Here is a 10,387-nt window from a genome sequence, read left to right on the forward strand (position 1 = left end):
TTTTCAGACCTCTAGAACCATTAGAAAGGAAGAATCATAAAGTTGGTCCCAAAACATCAGGGATGGGTGTGTCTCCATCACACATTTCACCTTACTACACATGTGGAAGAAAAATGGCTAAACACAAAAAATAAACTTGTACAGACATATTATCTTTGCAAGCACAGACTGTTTTTTAGTTAAATCATTGTCTTTTTTCCAATTATACATTTTTTCATGAGTTCATCTGCACATCCAGTCTTGATAGATGGTGGTGAACGAATTTGTCTTGCTGTCCTTGGAGGAGCTCGGTCCTGAGCCTCAATCTCGACTCTTACTCCCTGGACTACAGAATTGGATAGGATGAGAAAGCACTTGAGGACTAGATGAACCAGACATATGCCACACCTTCTCCACATCCAACCACATCTTATTTAAAGGGGTGGTTGATTATGATTTCACTTTTCTAACTTTAGTTAGTGTGTAATGTTGCTGTTTGAGCATAAACAACATCTGCAAAGTTACGACGCTAAAGTTCAGAGCAAAGGAAGATATTTTCTTTTAAAGAAATCGTTTTTTAAGGACTACAACAAACAGCTGGTAGGAACTACAATGAGCTTGGCTTATTCCAAATACTACAAATTGCATACTTTGTCTTCAATAACAAATGTACATTATTAGACAAATAAAACTCAGCTATAATTTGTACAAAACACTATTCTATACTATGATGTATTTTGAAAGTATACTTTCAATGCATAACAATGATCATTTCCAGCGCACAGTTAAAATATACCTAAAATATATTTTAATAAAGTGCAAATAAATACACTTTTAAAAAATAAACTGAATTTTCACTTCCAAGTATATTTTTAGAAAATATATATTTTTAGAAAATATACTAAAGTGCAATTATTTTAAAGTGTGTTAAAAGTTGTATTGTGAAAATAGGTAAAAGCATGATGCTAATACACTTTTAATATATTTAAATACTTTTGTTAGTATATTTGCAATGTACTATTGAAAAAGGGAATATATTTCTAATACAATAACTTTTTTCACTAGTCTCCCAGCCAAACACGAAAGAGGATTTGATAGTGTGATCAATCAAGTCTCAGGTCTAAGATGGGGCAGAGCCCGCCATATTTTTTTGGGACCAGAAATAAGCATCTGTTAGCACTCTTGGCTCAACGAAAGTCTGCAAGGAGACATTTTGAGTTTGAGAGACACCACTCAAAAGACACTTTGAGTTTGCTCAGCAGACATTATGGCATCGTTAACTCTGAAATACCCGGCAGATCCTGTACATCACTGCATAATGTAGTGTGAGCTGAGAGTATGTACTGTATATCTGCCACAGGGTTTAAAATTCAAATTCAGTAGTTTTGAATTCAAAACTGGCACAGAAATTTGAAGGATTTTGAATGTATATGACTTCTCTGATAAACTGAATGGAAATGTTTTTATTTTATTGGCTTGCTCCCGAAAATTAATTTTGGGATACACTAATACCCACATACTGCTCTAAAACAGTGTTATGTAAGTATGGATTTAGTGTGTGTGCTAAGTAGTTACCACACAGTTGGCATTTTTCAGTCTAATGATGACTGTACAGCCGCATACTAACCACATAATATAATATGATGAAATATTTTTTATTTAAATATTGTGTGCAAAACTAATTTTAAAAATCTGATATTTTTAAATGGCCATTACTGCATGGACAAAAATGCTCTTTGAAGCTAATGGCCCGTTCACACCAAGGACTATAACTATATGATGATGATAAATAGCCCATATAGCGCTCAACATCGTTCTCAATATTGAAGTATAGTAAACACTACAGCAATAACGATAACGGCACAGAGAAATGGTATCGTTGGAATCGCTTTCAGAACGATTTATCCTGCTAATGAACGATAAAAACATTGACAGCCAATCAGAATCCATCCTACTACCTACAAGCAGGGCTAATGGGATCATGCTAACCAGCAAAACCTTGTACCCTTGGTTAATGAAAGTAGTACACAAGGCAGACAAAGAGACCAAACATGCTTTTCAACGTTTTCAACTCGCTAGGCTAGTGCTAATGGAAGCGGTGTGAAAGGGAGGAGCACACAAACTCAATTTTGATTTTCAACACTGAACTCAAGATGTCGCCATCTACTCATTTTACCATGTTTCTTCAACTACATTCTGCAACTGCACCACATTACTGAGGCAGTTCACTGGAGTAACTACAGCCTTGAAATGAGTCCATAGTCTCTGTTGGTTCAGGTTTCTGAACAACGACACCAAAAAGACACACTGTACAAAACTTGTTAAATATTAATCACAGGCAATATAATCAGGTGTGCAGAACTTTATTAAATATATAACTTCAAAAATGTTACTTTTTATTCATTGTTTAAAAAAAAAAAAAGTTTTTATATATTTTGAAACATATATGGAAAAACTTAACTGTGTATTGTCTGTACTATAAATGTTTTATTGTGATATGGCAACATTTTCAAAGTAAAGAACAACACATAAATATGCATCATGTTAAACTATATTACACAGTTGTCTTTGTCAACAACAGATGCTCCAAACCCTTTGGGCCCTCATTTTCTTTTTCATATTATGTCATCAATCTTAGGAACATTTTTATTTACCAGATTTTATCATTTTATCTTTGTTGAAAGACCCTTAAAATAGAGATATCCATCATAAAATGATTATTACACTGATAATCTAAACAAAGATGGAAATAAACATAAACCATATCAATATTTGTTGAAATTGATTGACTGTCCCACAGTTGTGATCTATCTCCACCATGCAATTATGAATAAAGAAAAATACAATTATACATTAATGGATAAAGGTGAATAAAAAACAACAACAAAAAAACAAGCGTCAAGTATAATTCTCTTGTTGGGCATTGTTAGACAGATTAAGTAAAGTAATAGCTACAGAAATCACTCCAGTTCAATAAAGACAGTTGATAAATGATCTATTCTTCACTATTTTTTGCTGATGTAAAACATGTAAAACACATAGGGGCTCTTTTTCACGTATGCCTATTTAAGAGAGTTGTTTAAGACTGAGTGCCATTAATCTCGGTTTCAGGGGAAAACATGAACTAATAAAACATGAACTGTCTCAGTCTCGCCAGTGTGAAAAAGCACTTTTTACAGTAATGCAATGTAAAACTCACTTTTTCTAATCATATTATCATTCTGTTGAAGGGTCAAAGCAACACTTAAACTGCTTGTAACCATGTAAACGAACAGAATCTCACATGTATATTGCTTAGGCGCTCAATAGCTCATTTGTGTGGATTTTATGAGACAAAATGTCCATAACTGGGGGCTATGTTGCTTGGCAACAGACCTGTTTATACCCAAACCGTATGACTCTCCACAGTGACATGCGTATCGAGAGAGTAGCTCTCATTCACTATCATTCAGCTTCTCTGGCTGAGGGTCATTCTGTCCGTAGTCCAGACAGCATTCTTTATATGTCAGATTTTGTGAATAAAAGGAATTGTCAAAGTGACGTACACTGTTAAAAATTACCTGTAAATTTTACAGTAAAATACTGGCAGCAGGGTTGCCAGCCAATTACTGTATTTTTTACAGTAGCGGTTCTGTAATTTAATTTACAGAATTTTACTGTATTCTCTGATTACAGTAAAATTCTGTAAATTAAATTACAGAAACGCTACTGTAAAAAATACAGTAATTGGCTGGCAACCCTGCTGCCAGTATTTTACTGTAAAATTTACAGGTAATTTTTAACAGTGTATGTAAAATGGAGTATACAATATATTTTCCTGATTTTTGAGTATTAATGACTGGCAGCTGAATTTTAAATGTAAATTATTTATCAACTGCATAAACTTTAAACAACTGTTTTTAAATACATGAAGTGTTGTATAATGCACAACTTAATTCCCCTATTACTTCACAAAACAAAAAATAATTCAACATACTTATCTTGAAAAACAGGTAAAAATGTATAACTTTAAAATCTGCATGAAAAAAAGTCATAAACAGTGTATTTTGTATTATTTTGATTTCATTTTTATTTACAAAATTGTATTTTTTTTTTTAAATGGACATGAAATTAAATATTTTTAAATTACTTGAAACAAATTAGCCGTCATGGCCCTTTACACAAAGAAGAAATACGCAAACAACATACATTTAAAACCACAAGTTGACCAACATGATCATAATAATAAAACAAAAAGAGACGGGTGAATTTTCACCACTTCATTACCAGACAAACATGTCCAAACAACAAGGCCCCAAGTCAGTCCAACAAACTTCTGATCAAAAATGGAGAACAATTCAGCTCCAGAATGCTGTTCCATCACAGGATGCAAAGAGTGGCTAGAAACATTGAAAAGAAAAAAGAGGACAATATATATTAGATATATTACAAAACATAATGATACAGTCAAAGACAGATACAGGGATGACAGATACAGTTAAGCCCCTTTCACACAGAGATTCCGGAAAAGTGACCCGGGATTTGATCCAGGTTCATTTGATTTGGTTCATTCACACTGCCAGTGATTTTCCGGAATCAGAGAGTGCATTGACACACAACACGTAAAGACACGTGACATCGATGTGACTTGTAATGTCTCAGCAGCATCTTAAGTTTGCTTATGAGCTGCGATCTCTCTCTCTCAAGAAACCACGCTTGTGCATTTTTTTCTCTGATTCAATCATAAACTTGTGCATTACGTACCGTTTCACAGCTGGCGAACAATCCCGGCTTCAGCGTCATCACTGCAACACGGAATTATTACGGCTTTTGTTCACATAGCGCACGTTCCGGGACTGAACACGGCAATGTTACTAGGTCCCCAACCCGGCATCGATCCCGGCATCAGTCCCAGGTCGTGTTTGCGTTCACACAGAAGGCATTCTGGCAATTTCCCGGGAACATTGCGCTGTGTGAAAAGGGTTTTAGAGACAGATAGAGAATATTAAAAGGTTACAATTAAAGGGAAAATAGATCTGTGTGTGTGTGTACTACTTACATTTCAGAAATTCCACTGTTAATCCATCACTTTGCTGGGCAGAGTGGCAACATGTGGGTTCACTGCAACCTGTTTCTTCTGTACCATTTGCCCTGTTGTTTTAGATGGCAATTTTTCTCTTGATTTCTTTGTTCCTCTTTCCGGATTAATACATACAAAGCGCCTAAAGGGTCAGGAAACAGACAATTTGTAATTAAGATTGGTTTTAAGTTTTTGAGGCTTGTAATCATGTTTTTGAAATTGGACCATATATTAGAGCAGTGTTTCTCAACTCCAGTCATGAGGACCTCCCAGGAAGTTTTATATGTCCACTAATTAAAACACCTGATTTAACTCATTAGCTTGCTAGTGTTAAAGATGAAGACATCTAAATCATTCGCCCTAAAAATTCTCTTCTCGAGTTGAGAAACATTGTGTTAAAGGGATAGTTCGGCCAAAATTGATATTAAACCCATGATTTACTCACCCTCAAGCCGTTCGAGATGCATGTCAATATTTTTCAGACTAACACATTTTCAGTTATTTTAGAAAATGTCTTAGATCTTTCAGTGGTTATAATGTCAAGTTATGGGATCCACCTCCTTCAAGTCCCAAAAATGTGTATGCATCCTTCACAAAAGTAACCCATCCGGCTCCAGGGGGATAAACGAAGGCCTTCTGAGGGTAATCCATGCGGTTTTGTCGTAAAAATATACATATTTAAAACTTTATAAATGAAAATAACTGGCTTGAAGGAGTGGACCCCATAACTTCACATTATAACCACTGAAAGATCTAACACATTTTCTAAAATAACTGAAAATGTGTTCGTCTGAAAAATGATTGACATAATGCATCTCAAACGGCTTGAGGGTGAGTAAATCATGGGTTTAATATCATTTTTGGCCGAACTATCCCTTTAAAGACCTCAACAGAAAAGGCAAGTTCTGATATTGAATAAATGTGTAAAATGCAGGTTCTGAGGTTGTTAAGAATTCAATCATTACCTTTGAATGAACTCCAAGGTACTGCCTCCTCCTGATTGAATATGTAATATGCTGTGAACAGTATCGGAAGGCCAGACAGGAAGCTGTGCTGAAAGCCCATCCTCACACACACAACTTGGCCTTCCAGTGCCCACTTGTCTGTGTCTCCTAAAACAATACAACATGTGACAATAGTTATTTTTAACTATACCATTTTTATTTTTCGGTTTTTTACATTTAAACTATAATTAAGTATTCAGAGTGCAGGAACTCTTTCTTTTAAATAAAGTTAAAAACGGCATTACAAACAAACAATAAGCAAATTTCACACACAGAGTAGGCTACAGCTAAAAAAAACACATTTCGTACTGAAATGTAAGCCAACTATGGATTTTTACACCGGCATATTAAACGTGCAACAAACCTGGTAACTTATTACAGCATCATTTATAATTTATATGACACGCATCCTCCGTGAGTCTGACGCAAGGCTTTAGCAACGGCGTTTTCATTTCGGCGCCCATTTTAACAGATGACTTGATTTTGATTTGATTTACACCATAAAATAGTCACGACGAAGTGTGCTAATCAACACGAAGCTCGTGTGAATACCGACAGTTGTCATTAAAGCATGTAATTCTTAACACAGGAGCCCATAGATTTTCTGCCCATAGCCGCTGTAGCGCCGGGGTGAGATGTGTAAAATACTACCGTGTCCGCGCTGCTGAAGCCCGGCGCAAGTCTCCTTCGCGCCCCGCGGTCGGAGGATGTGTGATCCGGGGTTACCAATATGAACCGCGAATATAACGTTACCTTCATAGTCTACGAGTTACCAAACATTGAAAATAAGAAACTGAAATAATAAGTCACTTACCACAGAGTTGTGAAGCACTCCTCTTGCGCTACCCGAAAGTCGACGACACGACCGTTGAAGATCACAAATGCCTCTGAAGATTTGAAATTTACAGCAATATTCTGTATTTTTAATTAAACCGCCTAGCGACCCCAGAATGCATTGCAGTTTGCAGCAATATGCTGTATTATTAGAAAACAGCCAGCTGCTGTAAAATAATGCTGTAATTTTTACAGCAATTCATTACAGTGTATTTAGAACAAATTATAGAATAATGAACACTAGACCTAAAGTGATCAAAGAGAAGCAAATGGGCATTATTGTATATTACTGCAGTTCATAATGTAACAATGATCAACATTGACTGTAATTCATGATCACAATTTATGCAGCATGAGTTACTAAACTAGCAATACAAGAAACAAATCAAACTATGAGAGCTGTCAACTCTTACATTGTCATCATGCAACTGTAAATCATTGAGAAATTATGCTGAACATGAGCTGTGACTTTTATGTTGACGTTTACTTTTATGTTGTATGTTATCTATATTGTATTACATCACTATAGATAAGCATATTAAAAACAAATTAAGAGAAACTGGATGCGAAAAATAATCACTACATTGATAATTCCTTTGCAGATTTGGTGCTCCTGGTGTGGCAGTCCAAACTTTATGGTACTAAAATATATCTATGCACTAGTTATAAAACATTTATTCACTTTTGGAGCACAGACCTGAAAATTTAATTTCCAATTTAATCTGTCAGATCTTGAATGCTTTGAATGCTTTTTTTTCAGAGCCATTTTTGAATCATGTCCATGATTTGTCTGTGTGTGTGTGTGTGCGTGCGTGTGTGTGTGTGTGTGTGTTCACACAACAAGTGCCAAAACCTTTATCAAGTTTCGCACCATTCTGATGAAGTAATACTCGATATTCGATAGGAAGGGCTTGATCTTCCTAATGTTGTATGAGGCAAACCTGCAGGACCAGGCATTTCGAACAATGTGGTCTGTGAAGTTCAACTGATCATCAATCACAACTCCAAGGTTCCTGGATGGAGTTCTGGATGACAAGCCAAGCTGAGTGGAGAAGTTGTGGTGTAGTGTTGGGTTGGCCGAGACCACGAGGAGCTCTGTCTTTGCAAGGCTGAGTTGATGATGGTGGTTCTTCATCCCGCCAGAAACGTCTGTCAGGCAGGCTGAGATGCGAGCATGTACCATCGGATCATCCGGATGGAATGAGAGGTAGAGTTGTGTGTCATCAGCGTAGCAGTGATAGGAAAAGCCATGTTTCTGAATGACAGATCCTAATGATGTCGTGTAGACGGAGAAGAGAAGTGGTCCCAGCACTGAGCCCTGAGGCACTCCAGACACCCTAAAGGACCTACAGTACCTGAGAGGAAAGACGGGCACTATTGCTGTGCGGTTCCTGAGATGCCCTGAGTCATGTGGGTCGACAGGAGAATCTGGTGGTTATCCGTGTCAAAACTGTCAAAAGCAGCTGACAGATCCAGCAGAAAATATACATAATATAATGTTTCCCGTTAAGTTATGAAAGCATTATTTCTGACTGTTCTCTGAACGTTCAATACAACCAGTTTTAAAAAGTTTTTAAAAAGATTTTTCTTGGTTATGCGATAGTTTTGCAAACGTTATGGGAATGTTTTGAATACTTTCTGAATGTTATAAAATAAATAGTAACAATTAAAAAATGTTACTGCTAAAACATTTCAGAAAATAATGTTCCACGAATGATGTATATGTTATGTTAATGTTTTGAGAACATTATTATAGACCAGATAACTTTGAACAAACATTGTATAAATGTTACTGGAAGAACATTTGTTCGTAACCCTGCCAGAATGTTAGTCAAAGGTTTGAAAACTTTCCCTGTTCGCTGGATAAAAGAATATCTGCACATTTGGACTTTTAAAGTGATTTTAACACATGTTTATGATTCCCGAAGGTTGTCCCTATCAGGCATAACTCTGGAATATGTGTAGCTGGAAGGTTTTAGTTTAAAATGGTTATTTAATTGATTATTTGACATTTTGAAATGCAATTCTGGCTTATTTGTATAGCATGTTTCTTACACAATAGTAATTTATAGGGGTGTAACAATATATCGTGTCACAATACAGTATATCGCAATACAAAAATGCAACAATATGTATCGTGGATAGTTCACCCAAAATAAAAATTACTGTGTGAGAAAAGATTCAAGTTTTCAGAGTTTTAGCGTCAGTACTACATTAAACTACTGTTGAATAATGTATAATAATGCAATGGTGGAATATTTGTGTGTCCTGATAATGCCAAATGTCTGATGTTACCAGTAAAAAGTCCTACATTATTTTAAATATATCTAGTCGGTGACAGTGCAAGCATATTCATCTAAACTAATTCTATATTTTCAGCTTCAGAATCATGAATATTGTTATTCTGGTGTCTCTATTGTCCTGCTTTGGGCTTCAGCACCAAGTCCAAGTCTATTCATTTACACACACAATGTAACACCAAATTCAGCATTTTAATCAACAGTTCATTTTTTGTTAACCTTTTATCATGTCTTGGAGTATCGAAAATATAATATCATGTGAGTTCACTATCGTGATATGTATCGAATCGTGACATGAGGGTATCGTTACACCCCTATACTTCAAAATGCTTTCATTAAAAAAACGAGTAACACATAAAAGTTGAATTAAAAATGACGAATAAAAAAAATAAAGTATAACTTTCCCAAAACAAATTTTTCTCTTTAGATAAATTATTCACCAACAAGGCTTTATACAATGCCAAGCAGCCTATAGATGCACTTTTTCCAAATGTTCTACAGCGTTTGCAGGTTTTTAAAATTAATAAATGAATTATTGCATAACAGAACAATAACAACATGTATACAGATGATCAAAATGTAAATATTATCTATTACATTCATAATAGCATAAAAGGAAACAGAAAAACAATAAAAAACAACTAACTTACCAAAAATTCAAAAAAGAAAAGGATTCAAAAATACAAATACAATCTGTTTTGCCTTTTTATTTCTTCTAAATTTTCTTCTAATTTCTTCATCTTTTAAGGCCTCAATATAATGCTTAAGTTCAGTTTTAAATAATATGTTAGGTTATTATTAGTCCACTTCTGTTTGTGTATATGATATTTTCCATACATAATTATTAAGTTAATCACCAAATTTTGCTTCAAACACTTATAACAAAATTATATATTGAACAAACATTGTATTATTGTTACTGGAAGAACATTTGTTCATAATCCTGCCAGAATGTTAGCCAAAGGTTACGTTCCCTGTTAACTGGATAAAGGAATACCGGCACATTTGGACTTTTTAAGTGATTTTAACACGTTCACATGTTTATGTTTCCTGCAGGTTGACTTCCGGCGACAGTGACCGTTAGCAACAGAATGTGGACAAAAGTTCAGAAATTTCGACTTTATGCAAATTAGAAGCGAATTTCGCGAGCGGCAACCAATAGGAGGAGCTGTCAGTGGAGCTCACGTCACCGTCTCGAGTGCAGGCAAGAC

At 35.3% G+C, this 10,387-nt stretch overlaps 1 long non-coding RNA gene across 1 annotated transcript; it reads right to left on the bottom strand.

Annotated features, from left to right (window-relative positions):
* Positions 1–4,053: 4,053 nt before the first annotated feature.
* Positions 4,054–6,931, bottom strand: LOC311074393. The gene is made up of 5 exons (XR_014604291.1): positions 6,857–6,931; positions 6,004–6,150; positions 5,018–5,180; positions 4,723–4,927; positions 4,054–4,358 (listed from the first exon to the last, which is right to left on the bottom strand). It is a non-coding gene; the product is annotated as an uncharacterized lncRNA (long non-coding RNA).
* Between the last annotated feature and the right edge of the window lie 3,456 nt (positions 6,932–10,387).

This window comes from Abramis brama, assembly GCF_963993115.1.
Source record: "Abramis brama genome assembly, chromosome: 23".
Taxonomy (NCBI): Eukaryota; Metazoa; Chordata; class Actinopteri; order Cypriniformes; family Leuciscidae; genus Abramis; species Abramis brama.